General features: G+C 41.8%; 1 protein-coding gene across 13 annotated transcripts in view; it reads right to left on the reverse strand.

Annotated features, from left to right (window-relative positions):
- The window catches only part of R3hdm2 (R3H domain containing 2), a 204790-nt gene extending 196816 nt beyond the window's left edge, over positions 1-7974 (reverse strand). For 7 of the 13 annotated variants that reach the window (XM_023707308.1, XM_023707312.1, XM_023707315.1 and 4 more), the window contains exon 1: positions 7872-7974. The gene's annotated coding sequence lies outside the window, so the exon portion shown is untranslated. The remainder of the gene's footprint in view (positions 1-7871) is intronic. The other 6 variants (XM_023707320.1, XM_023707317.1, XM_023707319.1 and 3 more) reach the window with 2 other exon arrangements.
- Between the last annotated feature and the right edge of the window lie 6924 nt (positions 7975-14898).

Below are 14898 nucleotides of genomic sequence, written 5' to 3' on the forward strand. Positions count from 1 at the left end.
ATAAAAAACTTTTGACAAAGACCAGCACTCATTCATGATAAAAATCCCTACAGAAAACTTTTGACATGGGCCAGGGGGATGGCTTAGTGGAATAAGTGCTTCCCTGGCAAGCGCAAGGACCTGAGTTCAATCCCTGGTTCCACAAAAAAAAAAAAAAAAGAAAAAAGAAAACTTTTGACAAAGACCAGCATTCATTCATGATAAAAATCCCTATAGAAAATTGGAATAGATGGTCTTTATCTCAAACTAATAAAAGCCATTAATGACAAACCAAAAACCAACATCATACTAAGTGGACAAACATGGAAAGCTTTCTCTCTAAAATAAGGAGCAACATAAGAGTGTCCACCATCTCCACTCTTATTCAACATAGTCTTAGAAACTGTAGCCAGAGCAATTAGACAAGAAAAAGAAACAAAAAAGGATAATAATAGGAAAGGAAGAAGTTAAATTATCATAATGTGCACATGACATGATACTCTACATAGAAGACTCCAAAAACTCCACTAAAAAACTGCTAAATTTAATAACAACATTCAGTAGTATAGCTAGATCCACGATCAACATTCAACAATCAATAGTATTCCTGTACACGAATTATAAACTCAATAAGAAATTAGGGAAACAGCACCTTTCACAATAACATCTCAAAAAATAAAGTACCTAAGAATCAATCTAACAAAGGAGTTAAAAGACCTCTACATTGAAAATTACAACACTCTGTAAAAGGAGATTGAAGTGGGGATCAGAAAATGGAAAGATATCCCTTGTTCCTGGGGAGGAAAAACCAATATAATGAAAATGGCCATACTTAAAAACACTGTTACACAGATTTAATGCAATGCTGGTCAAAATTCCAACAGCATATCTCGCAGAATTAGAGAAAATAATCCTAAAATTCATTTGGAACCAGAAAGGCCTAGAATAGCAAAAGAAGTTCTGGGCAACAAAGGCAAGGCAGAGGCCATGACAATCTCTGACTTAAAATACTATAAAGCTACTGTGATAAAATATAAACCATTATTCTTATCAGTTTTGTTACCACTCTTATCTCAGAATTCTTCAAGTAACACTTGATTTAATAGAAACTTTGTTAAGCCCAGCCTGAAAGAAATCATTCTTGGATATGGACAAGCATTAAGTATGAGAAGGTCCTTCCTTTAAACACGTCTTCAAAATACAGCTTCTCTTGGGGCCAGGGAGATGGCTCACTGGAATAAGTGCTTCCCTGGCAAGCGCAAAGGCCTGAGTTCAATCCCTGGTTCCACCAAAAAAAAAAAAAAAAAATACAGCTTGTCTAACAGTAACGGGGGCCTGCCCCTTAGCTCAGTTCTTTAACTGGTTGCTTCAACAAAGCAGTCAGGCTCAGGTTGCTGTGGTTCGATCCCCACAACACAAGACAGCCAGTCATGCCTTGAAGGCATTCGGAGCAAAAAAAAAAAAAAAAAAAAAAAAAAAAAAAAAAAAAAAAAAAAAAAACACTTCTAACAGTAACCGAACACCCATCTCTCATGAAACAAAACAAAAAAGAGGGATATAAAGGACCATTTTGTTGTGGAAAAAAATATATATATACACACACATACAAGATAGGATAGATATACAGCTACTTTATCTTAGTTCAATGAAAAGAAAGGTTTGTACTAATATTGCTTAGATACCATGTCTGCATCTTGTCCTCTGAATAACTACTATGGAGACAACAATACACAATGTATCAATTATTGTAACTGTCCTACTAACCTGTTTGGAAACTGTTTCATTGCTATTTTATCTCTTTTTTCTCATTAAAATGAATAAATTTTTTTTAAGAAAATCATTCTTGGGTGGAAAATTCATAGAATAAAATCACTGAGAGCCACTCTAGCAATGCACCATGAGCAAGCTACATGGACAAGAAGTACTCATTTAAGGACAGCATGAGAGGTTGAGGGCAAATGTTTTACAGGAAGTAGAATCACAAGCAATTCAGACCAGAATTTGGGGTTTGGAGAGTTAAAATGTTCTAGATACTATGACTATATTTGAATAAATGTAGGCCCAGCCAGATAGCTCAGCAGATTAAAGTGCCTGCTTAGACAGAGCACAGCAGGCGGGGTTCAAAACCCCCCCCAACCCTGTGCTGAGCCAGCCCCACCCCCTGGGGGTGCTGAAACAGCTATTAAGACTGGGTGTGGTGGCCCACACCAGTAATCTCACTGCTTGGGAGGATGCAAATAGGAGGATCACTATGCCTTGGATCTACATAGTAAGACCCTGTAGACCCTGGACCAAATACATTAAAAAAAAAAAAAAAAGTCCTCTTTGGGGGTCGGCAACACAGCTCAGTGCTCTAAAGCACCTACTTAGGTAAGGTTAGGCAAGTGCACAGGGACTGTAGTTTGATTCCCAGCACCATATGCTGTGCCAGCCCTGCCCCCAGGGTAGGCTGAGCCGGATTGAGTAAATGTAGATTTTTAGGCATGAATATAGTTTTGTTTGTTTGTTTTGTGTGTGTGTGTGGTATCAGGGATTGAACTCTGGACCTACTGAGTTATCTCCCTGGCCCTGAATGTAGTTTTCTTAAATGAATAAATGTAGACTCTTGTACATGAAAAAATAAAACATTCCCTGAAAATAAGCCCTACTGCATCTTTGGGAGCAAAAATTAATAGAAGACCGTACCTTACTTTCAAAGAGATATGGCAACAACCAAGTGAAGATGTCTAAGAAACCAGTGAATAAATGAGTCTAGAGTTCAGATGAGAGATCAGAGATGGAGAAACACAAAAATGTCAGATTTTGTCTGAGCATGGTGGCACATACCCATAATCCTGGCACTCAGGAGGCTGGAGGCTTGCCACAAGTTCAAGGCCAGCCTGAGCAACACAGCGTGACCCTGTCTCAAAAAAAAGTAGGGGCTGGTGAGATGGCTCAGTGGTCTAAAGCACCTACTTAGAACAAGCTTAGCAAAGCACATGGACCACAGTTCAATCCCCCAGCACCACATGCCAGCCAGCCCCGCCCCCTGGTGGGCTGAGCTGGCCACACACACACACACACACACACACACAAATAAATAAATAAATAAATAAATAAAATTTAAAAAAAAAGTCGTATTTCAGTAATGGATCCTAGGTGATATCTTCATAGTAGATATCAAAATGCTTTGTTGTTATAGGGTGGTTGTTGAGGTTTTTGCTGTGTTCATGATAGGATCTTACTAAATTGGCAATGAGGATTTGTTGAGGTGCTAGTAATGGTTGGAGTTTTGCAGTGTTGAGGATTAAACCAACGGGCCTTCTACCATTGCGACAATCCCTTTTATTTCTAAAAAAAAAAAAAAAGACCTCACTAAATTGCCCAGGCTAGGTTCCAATCTACAATCTTTCAGCCTTATGTTTCTCCTGGCTCAACTTCCCAAGTAGCTCATTACAGGGATTTACCATGATCCCCAACAAAAAATAGGGCTTTTTTTTTTTCAGACAGGGTCTTGCTGTGCACTTCAGGCTGGCCTTGACATCATTTTGTAGCTTAGATTGGCCATGAACTCACAGTGACACTGTTGCCTCCATCTCTCAAGTGCTGGAGTTACAGGAGAAAGCTGTAGTTTTTGAAATGTTAACCAATACAACTGACCAGTGACATCAGAAGTACTTTGGATGTATATTAAAAAATAAAAGCCTGTGCTCCATCTAAGCCTACCATATCAAAATCTCTGGGACAGGACCCAGGAACCCCGACTTCATTCATCTAATAAATGTGCATTGAGGGACTACTTTAAGCATTATGAATATATCAGTTAATAACATAAACAAGATCCTTATTACAGGTTTTAAATTCTAGGTGTGAAGCATAATATAGACAAGATAACAAACAGGTAAGTTTTTGCTGTTGGAGTTTTTTTTTTTTTTGGAAGGAGGGCCTAGGTTAGGATAGGGTCTGTAATTCAGGCTGGCCTTGAACACCTAATATAGCCTTGGACTTGTGGTGATTCTTGTGTCTTAGCCTCCCAAGCACTAGGATAACAGGCACATGCCATGACACTCAACCTCATGCTGTTCCTTTAACATTAACGTCAGAACCAGATCCAATCAAACTGACACTAGATTCCCAATTCTTTCAACCCACACAAGGTGTTCTTTCCAAGTCCTGGCAAATATTTAAGCAAAAGCCTTAGCTTTGCAACCACATTCCTACAAAAGTGTTAAAAGTACATCGCATTCCCTTTGCCTTCTTAAACTTCTTTTCCAGTCTGGCTGGAAAAGAACAGCCAGACTGACCCAAAGAGACATCTTACCCAGGACCACTTAAGCTAGAAAGTAAATAATGGTAACAAGTACAACTGAGAGGCAAAAAAGTAGAGGAGAATAAGTGAATGATAACCCATAATGTGACAGCCGGTTAGCTCAGTTGGTTAGAGTGTGGTGCTGATAACCCAGAGAACTCAGGGAACCTGATCTTTTTATCCTCAAATGTAATACAGATTTTTTTTTTTTTTGACACAAGGTCATGCTATGTAGTTCAAGCTGGTCTTGAACCCTCAATGATGCTCCTGCCTCAGCCTCTCAAGTGTCATCATGCCCAAGCTTGGCTACATAGTGAGTTCAAGACTAGATAGAACTACATAGCAAGTCCTTGTCTCAAAAAAAAAAAAAAAAAAAAAACCTCCTAGTGAAAACCCATCCTATATCTCCAAGTACCACCAACCATGATCAGGATTCATTAAAAGGTGAGAGTTCTAGAGTCCAGCAGTGACACATGCCTATAAGTCAGCTACTCAAGTCATTGAGCCCAATTCAAGGCTGTCTTGAGCAACATAATGGGACTATCTTAAAATAAATCTTAAAAAATTAGGTCCAGTGGCACATGACTGTAATCCCAGATACTCAGGAGGCTAAAGTAGGAGAATCACAAGTTCAGGGCCAGTCCACCCAATTCAGCAAGACTCTCACTAGAAATTTTTTTTTTTTTCTTTTAAAGAAATGGTCTTGGGGCCAGGGAGATGGCTCAGTAGAATAAGTGCTTGCCTGGCAAGCACAAGGGCCTGAGTTCAATCCCCAGTTCCGCCAAAAAAGAAAAAGAAATGGTCTCATGGGGCCATGGAGACAGCTCAGTAGAATAAGTGCTTGCCTAGCAAGCACAAGGGGCTGAGTTCAATCCCTGGTTCCACCAAAAAAGAAAAGAAATGGTCTCACCATGTCGTTCAGGCTGTTCTTGAACTCATTATGCAGCCTAGGCTGGCCTCAAACTCTCAGTAAATCCTTCTGCCTCAGCTTCCTGAGTGCCTAGATTACACATATCCCACCATACCAACCTATTCAAAATAAATGTTTATTTTATTTATTGGTACCCAGGATCAAACTCAGGACCTTGCACTTGCCAGGCAGGCACTTACTTATGTCACTAAGCTATCTCCCCAGCCCCAAAATAAGATTTTAAAAAACAATGAAGATGTAGCTGTAATTTTTTTTAAAAAAAGACCAAAGGTAGAGTACATGCTTAACTTGAATCCTTGAATCAAAAATAAAACTCTTCCTCCTTACCTAGCTGATAATTCTTTGCTGTTGTCAAATGTGCTAACGTAAAGAAGATACCAGTGATTAACAAAACAAAAATGTCTGCCCTCCTGACACTTAGTTTTTTATGGTGAGACTAAAATATACAGAATATGCCCGGCATGGTAGCACACACCTCCAATGCCAGTACTCAGGAGGTTGAGGGCAGGAAGACTGCTGTGTTTGTAGCCAGCCAGTACTAGGTAGTGAGTTTAAGATGAGCCTGAACTACATACACAGTAAGACCCTGTCACAGAAAAATAAACAAAACATTATAGATTGACAAGGACAATAAAGCAAAGAATGTGGGTTAGGAATTATGCAAACCTGTATGGGGTAGGGACTTTGCATTTCAAACAGAAAACATAACTTCTTTGACAACTGAGGGGACAAAGAAGGTAGGCAGCTTTATAACAGAGAAGTGATCCAAGAAGAAACAAACCTGGCATGGCAGCACATGCCTGTAATCCCAGCACTGTGGAAGACCGAGACAGGAAAATCACAGATTTGAGCCCAGCCTGAACAATTCAGTGTCTTAGCAAGACCATGTTTCCAAAAGAAGGGGGAAACAGGGTTGGGGATGTAGTTCAAAATAATGGCTCTGGGTTGAATTCCCAGTACCACAAAAATAAAAACATAAACACATACATACATGAATACTGGACATGGTGGCTCATGCCTGTAAGCCCAGTACTTGGGAGACCGAGGCAAGGGCAAGAAAATCACAAATTCCTAACCAGCTTGAGCTACACAGTGAGTTCATGACCAACCTGAACTACACAATGAGACCCTGCCTTTAAAAACAAAACAAAGCAAAAGGAGAGGGAGACAGACAGAACACAAGTGCAGTCCTTGAGGCAGAAGTATCCCCAGGGTGCCCAAGGAATTGCCAGAGGCCAATGTGCCTGAGGGAAAGGTATGTTACAAATAAACCTACAGCATTAAAGCTAAATCTAAAGACTGGTTCTTAATTCTGAAAGAGAAAGGAAGACATTATTCTGACTTCCTCCCATTAAAAAAAGTCAAGTATACTACTTTTTTTTTTTTTTTTTTTTTTTTTTTGTTGAGATGGGGTCTCACCATGTAGTCCAGACTAGCCCAAGTTGGCCTTTAACTCAGTGATCCTCCTGCCTCAGTCTGCCAAGTGCTGGGATTACAAGTATATGTCACCATGCCTGGTAAATTTTTATTTTTTAACTGTGAAACTCTATAGATCATTAGTGGACACAAGACAACTACAATTGCAACTCTGAAATTTAACTTCCTAAATTTGACCTTCAAGAAAGACCTAATTGTTCCTTAATTCCTGTGGATAACAGCAACCAGAGAAAAATGTTAACGAAAAACTAAACTGAATTCATCTAAGGTACAACTTCTTAACTTCTCCTTAAACTTTTTCATCTCTATGCTCCAGGCTCCAAAAAGGGAGTCAGGGAGGAAGAGTAAAGGAAGGGGAAAATGCATTAGGAAAACAAGCCAAGAACCCATTCAAGGGCCAATCTGATTATCTAAAAACATAATAAAATGGTGGGAATTTCTGACATTCCGGTGGAACCTGTCACCTCCATCCTCCCCAGATTCCACTATGCCCTAGTAACATCAGATAGGCCTCGGGCTTTCCAAGTCTATTTCAAAAATGAATATACAGGGTCATTCTTCCAACTGAGTTCTAAATTTAAATTTTCCCACCTTAGTTTTAACGCGGCTCTGGGGATGTTATTCAGTCATTTTTCATCACCAGCCAACAATTCACTTTCAGTAAATATTCTTTGGAGTTAGTTACTAAGCTAATGGTCACGAATATGGAAGTGTTAGCTTCAATAGTGTTAGTGTTTGCAAGGGCTCAGGAGTCATGAGGTTAGAGTAGGCCCAACTTTTTACGCTTCGGAAACAGCCTCTTTTATGTGCAACTCAAATCCTTGAGTTACAAAGTCGGACGCTCGCATGATCTGAAGCATTCCAACAGCTCTGCTACCACATTTTTTTCAAGTTTGAAAAGAAAAGGACACCCAGGAAACACATGGAACTGGTCACCCTCAAGTATACTGCCAAGGACGCAACAGTTTTTAGACCTCACCGCACAGGCCACAGGTGGCGCCAGCACCCCCACTCCCCTGCCCCGCGGCCCCGCGTCTCCCCAGTGCTCCCGCGCACAGTCTGGGCATCTCTGGCCTAGGGGCGGTCATTTCTGGGGACTCCCGCACTGACCCACGGCCCCGGCCCCAGCTCCGGCCCGGGAACTCCACCGAGGCGCACCCAGGCAGAGAGGCCCCTGCCCGCCCGCCACGCCCCCTCCCCACGGGCCGCCGCCCCTCGGCCGCGAGGTGGCCTCACCTCACGCGGACCGCAGCGGGGAGGGCGCCGCGTCTCCGCCTGCCGCCTGGGCCCACGGCCGCTCGGCTGCGGCTCGGCCCCGACGGCCGGCGGCGGCGCGCTTCAGGGGGCGGGCTCTTCTCGGCGGGGGGTCCCCGGGGCCCAAACTGGGGAGCAGGGGGACCGGATGGGGGGAAGGGAAAGGGGCTTGGGAAGGAGAGGGGGAAAAGGGGAAAAAAGGGGGGAACCGAACCCAGAAAGGGAAAAAGGGGGGAGGGGAAAAATCAGAAGGGAAAGAAAAGCCCACAGTCCGCCCCCCGCCGCGGCCTGCGTGCTACGTCAGCACGTCCAGCGTAGTCGTCACTGCGCCCTGCGCTCTGCGCACCCCGGCTTCCTGTGTGCGCCCCCGGGCACCGTTCGCACGAGCTGACCCCGATGTGCGCGCGCAGTTAGGCCGGCGAAGTCCGTCACCACCTCGGGGTACCCTGTGTGAAGTCGCCAACCCCGCGACCCTGGGTTTGTCGGGCTCGTCGGTCCACCTTAGACTCAAAACCTGAACCATCCTAGATTTACACTTAATAGCTAAGGTAATTTCAATTTACAGAGCACTTTCAGAACAGCCCTTTTCAGCGCTGGGGAAATAGCTCACAGGCACAGCACCTGCATAACAAGGGTAAGGTCCCGAGTTCGAGTCACATAGGAAAGAAAAACAAAAAACAGCTTTTCACTTAAGACAAACTCCTAAGCCCAAAAGAAGCACATAATAAATACTTGAATAGGTAGATATCGTTCGGTAGGTAAATGCTCGTTTTACAGATTAAGAACCTGTGAGGAACTCAGTCCATCTTGCTGAAACCACATTCTAGCCATCACCTCCTTTGTAAGACACAGTTCTGGGCAAGGTGTGGTGTCACACATCTGTTAATACCAGCACTCTGCGACTGAGGCAGGTGGATCACAAGTTGGAGCTCTCCAGAGCCATGTAATGAGTTGGTAAGACCCTGTTTCAAAAATTTAAAAAGTGGGCTGGCCAGATAGCTCAGTAGATTAAAGCGCCCGCTAAGCAAACTCAGGAAGGTCCCTGGTGTGCCCTGCTAGCCCCGCGGGTTTGTTCTGTTTTTTGAGACAGGGTCTCTCTGTATACATAGGCTAGCCTTGAACGCGTTATGTAGTATCCCAGGGCGGGCTTCAACTTGTAATCCTCCATTATAAGCACTTACATTGCATTATTTGATTTTTTTTTTTTTTTTTTTTTTTTTTTGGTCTTCTACATTTCTTGTCATATAGTAATTTTTTTTGAGACAGGGTCTCACTATGCAGTCAGACTGGCCTTGAGCTCACTTTGTAGCAGGCTGGGCTACAATTGCAGTGATCCTCCTGCCTCAGCCTCCTGAGTGCTGGCATTACAGGCATGTGCCACAAAGCCTAACATAACATTTTTAATGATGAAATTATATGAGACTACATTGTTTCTTTGAGGATTTAGTAAATTATACAAATACACATAATAACTAAAATAATTCTGCCTAGGATGGGGTGGGGGGGTGAGAAATTTAAAAGGTTAAGAAAAAGAACTATACCTTCTCTCCATGATTGGATCCTAGATCTTTGCACTGAGCTACACCCTCAACTGTCTTATTAATTATTATTATTATTATTATTATTATTATTGAGACAGGATCTCACTATGCTGTTCAGGCTGGCCTTGAGCTCACTTTGTAGCCCTGGCTGGTCTCGAACTTGCAGTGATCCTCCTGAGCTCCATAATAAATGGCTTTCCAAATTCCAATCTGCCTGATCTGGTTCCTATTCTGAGCGACCCATAACACTTAACTCTAAAAACAAATAACATATATATAATATATAATATATATGTTCCCAGGTATGGTGGGTAATTTCAGTACTCAGGAGGCTGAGGCAGAAGGATCATCAGAAATTCAAGGCCAGGGCCAGGGAGATGGCTCAGTGGAATAAGTGCTTCCCTGGCAAGTGCAAGGGCCTGAGTTCAATCCCCGGTTCCGCTAAAAAAAAAAGAAATTCAAGGCCAGCCGTATATAGCAAGACCCTGGTATGATCACATTGTCTCAGCTACTCCAAAGACCAGAGGAAGAGGATTATTTGAGTCCACAAATTGGAGACTAGGCTGGGCCACATAGCAATACACATTTGGAAAAAGATAAAATGTAACTGAAAAGGGTAGTTTACCCCAAAAGCCTTGTGTTCTAGTGATACAAAGTAAAACTATGCAAAGTCTTTCTAGGATTTGTGTAGCAACTAAATAAAGATCAACCTGGGTGAAATCTCATCTGCTCCTGAGAAGGGCCTCCCTTGCTTTTCCTGTTTTGCCCCCTTCTTATTCTCTATTTAGGAAGGCTTAGTCTCCAGTTTCACAGGACAAGGGGAGCAATTGAAGTTGTCCTAGGAGAAGACAGGTCTGGAAACTGCTTTCCATAGTCAAGACATGAAACAAATAGCAATAACACAATCTCCCTCAAACTCAAGATAAAGTTGTCATTTTTTTTCATAATTTTCTTGAGAGACAAATAGCAATGAGACAGTTTCAAGAAAGTTGTCAGCTGAGAGTGCAGTTAGGGATGTTAGAATATTAGAACTGATCACAGAGACACACGATAGTCCCAGCTACTCCAAAGGATCAGAAGATCATTTAAACCCAGGAATTCCAGGCCAGCTTGGAATTCCAGCAATGTGGTAGGATGGATGGTCACAGTAGGAAGGTCTTTGAGGGTGGAGAGTGACTGCTAATGGACGCAAGGGTTTTTGAGATGATGAAAATATTCTAGGGCTGGGGATGTAGATCAGTGCTTCCCTAGAAGGCAGGAGGTGCTGGGTTCCATCAGCACCACACACACACAAAAAAGAAAGTGTTTTTGTTTTTGAGACAGTAGTTCAGAGTAGGCCAGGCTGGCCTTGACCTGGAAGTAATCCTCCCGCCTCAGCCCTCCTAGTTCTGGAATTACAGGCATATACCACCATGCCAGGCTAAAAACAAAACAAAACAAAACAAAACAAAAAAACCAAAAAACAACAACAACAACAAAAAAAAAAAAACGGGTTCTTGTCTTAGTTACTTTTTACTTGTTGCTGGGACAAATACCCAACACTCAAAATGAAGGAAGGAAAGGTTTATTTAGCTCACAGTTACTGGAGGGTTCAGTCCATATTCTACAGGCTCCAAGGCAAAGGCAAAAAACAAGAAGGTCAAACTCCTCGGAAGACTGGGACATCACCTGTAGCAGGAAGCCTTTCTCAATTCCTGGGCCGGGCCCACCTGCAAGGCTAGGCCCCCTCCTGAGAACTGCTGGAGCTGATTCAGCCAAGTTGACACAATGTATCAACTAACACAGTTCTAAATTAGATAGTGATGGTTGCACAACTTTGTGGCTAGATTGAAGGCTGCTGACTTGTGCTCACTGTCTAAAACAGTAAATTTGCTAGGACTATGCCTCTGATCTCAACTCTGTGGTGGCTGAGGCAGGAGAATCACAAATGGGAGACCAGTGTGAGCTACACAGTGAGTTTCAGGCAAGCCTGAGCTCTATAACAAGACTCTGTCTCATAAAATTAACTAATAAACAAATATATTTTAAAGTATGTTAATTACATTTGCCTAAAACTACTATATTTGAAAATAAATAAATCTGTACTAAGGGCCAGGGATATAGCTTAGAGGCGTAAGTGCCCGCCTGACAAGCACAAGGTCCTGAGTTTGATCCCCAGTACCAAAAATCTCTAAAATCTATACTAGAAACTAATACATCTTCTGTCATACTCCCCAGCCTTAAAAAAAAAAAAAATAATAGCCCTGTAGAAGAGAGCCAAGAGATTGTGACACACATAAATTCTATTAAGGAAATTTGGGTGTAACCTTCAAGGAGCAGCCTGGATTGTCACATTTATTTGTTTAATAAATCTAATTGAAGCACTTTTTCATAGATCAGTCAGTGGTCTAGGGATATAAGGGTGAGTGGCAGGGATGGTGTGCTAAGTGAACTCTGGGGTTTAGGGTATGTGGGAAAGAAGCGTCCCACGTGGCAAGTACTGTCACTATAGAGATGAGAGGCCTTGGCCTATAAACAAACCTATGTGGGAGAAGTAAATAGCTTTTGTTAAGCCACAGCATGTCAGCCATTGTGTAAGTGCTTTACCAAATTATTGAATTCCCAAAACTCTAATGAGATCATCATTATAGACCTATTAATAAGATTAAGAATCATTTGAGTCCAGAAATGTTCATGTATTTGTTTTGTTACTGGGGATTGTATCCAGAACCTCACACATATTAAGCAAGCACTCTGCTACAAAATACCCCATTCAGAAAATTTTAAAGTTCCAGAAAGATAAAATAACACATACACTTTGTATTATATAATACCTCCAACAGTAGTATCCTGTACTCAAATAATATTTCTTGAACCAGGGATTGAACTCAGACCCTTGCGCTTGCCATGGAAGCACTTATTCTACTGAGCCATCTCCCTGGCCCCTCAAATAATATTTCTGAGCCAAGTATGGTGGTACATACTTATAATACCAGCTACTCAAGAGGCAGAGGCAGGAGGATTGCAAATTCAAGGCCAGTCTGGACAATTTAGGGAGACCCTGTCTCTAGATAAAAATTAACATAAATGGCTGGGGATATAGCTTAGCACTCCCAGAGTTCAATTTGCAATGTTAAAACAATAAAGCAAAATCTGAAATCTAAGCTTTACAAAAAGTTTCAGTTACTAGGATTTTTTTTATACTTAAGCTTATACTTATGGAACTTTAAAAGGACTAGGAACAAAAAAAAGGGGGGGCTGGGGAGATGGCTCAGTGGAATAAGCACTTCCCTGGCAAGTGCAAGGATCTGAGTTCAATCCCCAGTTCCGCAAAAAAAAGGACTAGGAACAATCTCACCTCCATTTATGTCCAATTAAACCAAAGGAAAAGTGATCCCCAAATTTTATCGAGTCCAGGGTTATTGGAATTTATAATAATCAATTTTCTCACTTCTCTGATAAAGTAACAGAAAAAGGTCAAGCAACTTGCTTAGAGTCACACAGTCAAAGGAAAAGGCTTGAACGTGGCTCAATGCTCAGTATATGGAAGGCATCTGTTTCGGTCTCCAGCACAACATCAAAAACGCAGAGATAGGATTTCAGGCAGTGCAGCCTGGCGTGCTGGTGCAAGCCTGTAATCTCAGCACTTGGGAGACTGAGGCAAGAGGATCACTGTGAGTTCGAGGCCAGCCTGGGCTTCATAGTGAGACCCCATCTGGGAGGGAGGGAGACTTAGGCAGTGCTGTTTGGTTCAAAAACATGTGCTCCTCAGGTCCTGCTTTACCTTGGTCTTAACCATCCAGTACAAAAGTATGAAGATGAAATATAGGAAGTAAAGCCATGCTGTTTTGTTGAGCTGTGGGGGACTCAGGTCAGTAATTTCTGACACTGCCAGTTAAACAGAAGACCCAATGCTCTTATGGTCTACTGGACTCTTTTAGAATATTTTGCTGAGTTTGCACACCTATAATATTCAATAACAGAACTTAGAAAAAATGGGGTATACCGATGAATGTCCATTTTGTATCTGTGTATTCAAAGTAGTTAGGATAGATATATAGTTGCATTCTCCTAATGAATAGAATGATTTGTGCTAATGGTGTTTGTAAATAGGATCACAAGTCCGCATCTTGTACAGCAATTAACCACTAAGAAGAATATATGCAGTGTGTTATTTGTTGAATCTGTACTTCCGATTTGATTTGAAACTGTCTCATTGCTATCTGTTTATCAATAAAATTTTGAAAAAAAAAAACAAAAAAACATGTGCTCCATATACCTCATGGTTACATTTTTCTGCTGGATGGTTAAGACCAAGTTAAAGCAAGACCTATATAACTAAAAATGCAACTTTTGCTGTCTGTTCGAAAACTACTGTCCATTGGGTAGCTAAACACAAAAGATGTATGACACACATTTTTATGAATATAATTTCATGTCTCCCATGAAAGTGTCTACAGTTCAGCAGCATTGTAGAGTCATATTCTAGCAATCACTTGTTTGAGGAATATGTGTTTTATAAAACAGATGTTTTAACCAGTTGTATTATAATTGTTTTTTTAAGTATTACTACCTATAAATATTTTTTTTAAATGTGCTCCTGGGCCAGGGAGATAGCTCAGTAGAATAAGCACTTGCCTGGCAAGCTCAGGGTCCTGAATTCAATCCCCAGTACTGCAAAAAAAAAAAAAAAATGTGCTCCTGCCTCTACCCTTTACCCTTGCCAGATAAAGCCTGACTATGAAAACAGAGTCTTTGTCCTGGATACCTACTACTTAGGACTTTGCAGGGAAAGAGCTAGGACTCTCCCCGCCACTCCCAATATTGAGAATTAAGCACAAGGTCCTGAGTCTGATCTCTGGTACCACCAAAAAAAAAAAAAAAAAAAGACCAATATCAGGAATTGAAACCATGGCTTTATAAAGGGTAAGAAAGTAAGCATGCTACTGTTACCACAAAGCTAGTCTCCAGGCAGAGGCAGCCGTTGTTATCTTTTGAGACAGGGTCTCACTAAATTGTGCAGGCTGGCCTTGAACTTGCAGGCAGGCACTAATGCTGCTGAGCTATCTTCCCAGTCCTGATCTTGAACTTGCAGCTCTCCTGTCTCTACCTCACCAGTAGCTGGGAAAGAACTAGGAATTCCTAGAAATCAGGATTCTCAGAACAAACCCCAAAAGATAAGAAAATCTTTTCCTCAAACCTCCTTCTCTGCCTTCAGACTTTCCTCTGAGGACACAGAAAACCTGAGTTTCCTCCCTCTCACTGGACCTTCAGACTCATAGCTTTGAATCTCCCTAGGCAAAACTCAAAAGGGCTGACAATAATAACAGAAAGCTGGATTGAGAGCTACAGAGAGAGAAGGTGGAGATAGAGGAGGGGTGGACTTTAAGAAACATCTAGAGGGCAACCCATTCAGGAACGCTTCTGTCTCTCAGGAGCTATTCCTATTCCCCATGCCCTTTCCTCAATAAAATGTCTATATATAAATA

Source organism: Octodon degus, unplaced genomic scaffold (assembly GCF_000260255.1).
Source record: "Octodon degus isolate 3935 unplaced genomic scaffold, OctDeg1.0 scaffold00286, whole genome shotgun sequence".
Lineage (NCBI taxonomy): Eukaryota > Metazoa > Chordata > Mammalia > Rodentia > Octodontidae > Octodon > Octodon degus.